The following is a 3,991-nucleotide window of genomic DNA, read 5'->3' on the forward strand; positions in this document are numbered from 1 at the left end:
CACACACACACACACACACACACACACACACACACGAGTTAAAGCCCCTCTGAGGCCTGCAGCAGCCCGACCTCTGACCTTTCCTGTCATCCCTGTGCTGCAGCTTCTGGACCACATGTTCTGGACCACATGTTCTGGACCATAAAAAGGTCTTTCATGTCCCGCCTGCAGACAGGAGCTGCTGCTGCTGAGAGGGACACAGAACCGGGTCGGTACCGGGTCAGTAAGTCAGAATCATCTCACTGAGCTGATTAGCGGTCACTACCAGGTGACCCCGGCGGCGGGTCAGAACCTGACAGAGTTCTGGTGAGCTCCTCTCTGTGATGGAGCTGCAGCTCGGACTCAGCAGGAGGACCCGACCCGCTGCTCAGACAGAACCGTCCTGCGGGCCTCCAGCAGCAGCTGCCATCAGAGATGTTAGTAAAACTTRTTGTTTTCCTTTAAAACATGTTTCTTTCTGTGACAGAAAGCACTTTGTACAAATCTGTACTCAACAACGTCTCTGTTTCCTAAAACTTCAGAATAAAAGTTCCTCATTTAGAACAGGACGAATGCAGAACTGGACCTTTTATTTCAAGTTAAAGGCCCAGCAGGACTTAATGTGATTAAAACCCYTTTAAAGCAGAATAAAAACTGAAACATTTTATTGAAGCAACAACATCATCCTGGAATCAGTTTTCTGCTCCAGCATCCATCAGCCTCGTGTTCCAGTAAAATCAAACCAAACATCAGTTTTATTAAAGGAAAGGAGCTGTTTTTAAAGCTGCAGGAGGTTTGATGAAAACAGGCAGGTTTACCACAGAGGCAGGATAATTAAAACGTGTCGACACTCTGAGCTCAGTTTGTTCCCTGGTTACCACCGTGTGTATTTATACACATCTGAAAGTAACTTTAAATAAAACTCRTCTGTGTTTCTGAGAATAATTCACTGGAAGAAAAACTCTGAKTTCTCTTCAGAAAGGATGATTTTAACAGATTTAATCTGAAGTATGAAACAAAAACAAACTAAGCTGAAGTTTTCATGAGTCAGCAGAAAAAATATGGACCAGAAAAACTGTAGGATGATGCTGAGTCATTGGTTGCCATCCTGGCCCCGCCTTTTTCTGGKACAAAAAGAGGGAGGAGCTTCAGGGATGTTTGAGGACATTTTTCAGGTGTTTTTTATTTTCTATATGTTCTGAAGTTCGAGGAGGTTTTTATTGAACCGAGAGTCTGAAGTGAACAGAACTTCCTGACAGACAGCTGTTCACTTCCCATCATCCCTTTCTCCTCCTGCTCCTCCTCCTGCTCCTCCTCCTGCTCCTCCTCCTGTGTTCCTCAGAAGAACGTCCTGATGTGATGTGTTTGTTAAATTTGCCAGCAGTGTGTGGTTGTGTGAAGCGGCACGCCGCCTCTGTTTGTTTCTTCTTGGCAGRTGTGGCTGACAGGTCCGCAGCTCCGGCGCCGGGCCTTCTTGATGTTCCAGGACCAACGGGCCCGGCGGTACCGCTCGCTGCCAGGTATCCAGAGGAGACGTGAGGTGTGTGAACAACTGAACAACTGGAGGCTTTCAGAACAACTTCAAGMTGTTTTATCTCCTCTTTAGTGCCACAACTCTTCTTCTTTGTTGTTGTTTACATCAACCTGCAGAGGTAAACAACAGCAGCCAATCAGGAAGCAGGAAGCTGGAATTAGATGACTTCATTATTATACCTTAAAACATCATCTAAACTCTTCAAAATAAAAGTCTGACTAATATAAAAACTTTTGCGTCTCTAAAATGATTTGTTTAAATTTAGTTTATTTAGTTTCTGATCTGAGTCTGATCCAACATGGCAGCCAGGTTCTTCTCTGTCTCACTATATTTACTTCCTGTTTTCATTTCAAAGACTCTTGAACTTATTTTGTCAGGACTTCCTGTTTACGCTGAGAAGAAAGAGTTCTGATGAACTTTTAATGAAGTGTCTCTTTGGCTTCGGTAAATAAAAGATCTGACTTTCTGTTGCAGATGGATCAAAACATTCATTTATTCTGAAATGAAACTCCTGACGAGTTTAAAAACAACAAAGGGTTTCAGCTTTTAGGAGATGTTTCTTTCAGTCTGCAGACTCGGACATCCTGGGACCATGTTTTCCATGTTTCCAGCCCACCAAGCAGCAGCACAACAGAAACTCCCCGGAGTTAAAGCAACACGGATCTGTTCTTGTCTGAATATTCCAGCAGAGGCGTTCGCACAACATTCATCCATTTTTAACGAGCCTCGCCTCCTCGTGCTGCGCTCCCCGCTGCAGAAGAACGTCTAATGTCAGACACTCAGCCCAGGCTGAGCCGGGCTAAATGCAAGGGCTGCATGTAATAAAGACAGGCTGGAAAACATCCACAGAAGGTCTTCTTTGACCCGGAGCTGCAACACATCAAACATGTCTGCGCTCAGAGGAACTCTGCAGCTCCATCCATAATTTACAGCTGAGAAACTGAGCAAAAGAGGCTGAAGCCACGCTTTTTAGGAGCTCCAGTCCTTAAACACGAGCACCCGCTTTGGATGTTATCATCCATGAAATGGACGTTATTAGGCGTTATCAGTCCCGTACAATGGCTTCAGCAGGTTTCCCGTCCCATAGAATGGCTTCCAGTTGTCAGCTGGTTAATATGAGGCAAAAAACCAGTATCTGGTTAATATGAGGCTTAAAGCTACCAAGGTTGACCTTAGAGCTGATGATGTGTTAGCACTAACCTCCAACTGATATATGTTGTGGCCTCTCAATGGGGCAATGGTGTCGGACCAGAAAGTGGGAGACCAGTGTTTGAGTCAGAGACGGACACAAAAAAATTTATTACAATATCTTTTGGTTATTTACACATTCATTGTCATTGATATATTAGCCCACTGGGGGCACTGTCAGGACAGTCTGATGCCTAGAAGGTACAGTAGGGACCCTCTGAAGCCATTGTATGGGACTGATAACGCCTGATAACGTCCATTACATTGACTGATAACATCAGAATCCCCTGAACACAAGTCCTCCTCACTGCAGACAGGACCAATGGATCTGGACCCTGTTGGTGTCCACAGACCAGCTCAGACTCATGAGCACTGATGGTTTCCCACAGCCCCCATTAGAATTCAGCTGGTTTCAGTTTATCATATATACCTGCAAGTTAATCCTAATGTTTTAGMAATAATAAGGTGTTTTGTCTGTTTGGATGTGCAAACCTTTAATATATTTAAAACTAAACTAAGAGGTAACTGTGCTGTGATAAATATAATTCATATCAAGTATGAAAAATAAAAAGTACTAAATGACTTCATGAATTATGATCCTGTATTCTCTTTGATTTAAATAATTTTAGGGGAGAAATCTGTCAAATTAATAAATTATATGAAAAATAATTTATACTAAAATACTAAATTAAAAAAACTCACTTCCTTCCGAACGTTGTTGGATAATACTTTACTGATAAACTGGTCCCACCGTCCTGACTCCGCCCCCTGACACAGGTGTTGGAGAACGTTTCCACCAGCGTGTGTGTGAGCTCCACATGTTCTGGCCTAATTCTACAGTTTCAGCAGTTTGTTGTGAAGAATAGAGCGTGGACTGGATTACTGCTCGTCCTTGCCAGAGGCTGGCTGGTGGAACAGACATTTAGAAACCAGAACACCATCCTTATTGTCCTTGGTGGACACCAAACACCTGCAGCCCTCACACACAGGTGAAAATGAGATTCTCCTTCAACATCCTGCGTTCACATGTGCAGAAAAACCAGGCGTCCTGTAAGAAATGAGGTTTTTATCAGATGAAACGAYTCCAGAGCTTTAGGAGGAGGGCTGCTGGGAGGGAGATGGAGCCCAGCCAGGTGTGGAAGGTTTTACCTGTGAGAGCGGAGACAGGTGTGCAGCATCAGCAGAGTGTCAGGAAGACGGAAAAGATCCTTAAGAAAAGCTTATTAAAAATCAAGCCTGACTCATCATAATTGCTGTTTTACAGCAGGTTCCTGTTCTGCAGCACATAAA

The 3,991-nt window shown here is 43.9% G+C and overlaps 1 long non-coding RNA gene across 1 annotated transcript in view; it reads left to right on the forward strand.

Annotated features, from left to right (window-relative positions):
- The window catches only part of LOC106533559 (uncharacterized), a 13,792-nt gene extending 12,299 nt beyond the window's left edge, over positions 1 to 1,493 (forward strand). The window contains exon 3 of the long non-coding RNA XR_001312251.1: positions 1,415 to 1,493. This is a non-coding gene — a long non-coding RNA (uncharacterized LOC106533559). The remainder of the gene's footprint in view (positions 1 to 1,414) is intronic.
- The last annotated feature ends 2,498 nt before the right edge of the window (positions 1,494 to 3,991 follow it).

The sequence above is a fragment of the Austrofundulus limnaeus genome, unplaced genomic scaffold (genome assembly GCF_001266775.1).
Source record: "Austrofundulus limnaeus strain Quisiro unplaced genomic scaffold, Austrofundulus_limnaeus-1.0 Scaffold971, whole genome shotgun sequence".
Classification (NCBI taxonomy): domain Eukaryota; kingdom Metazoa; phylum Chordata; class Actinopteri; order Cyprinodontiformes; family Rivulidae; genus Austrofundulus; species Austrofundulus limnaeus.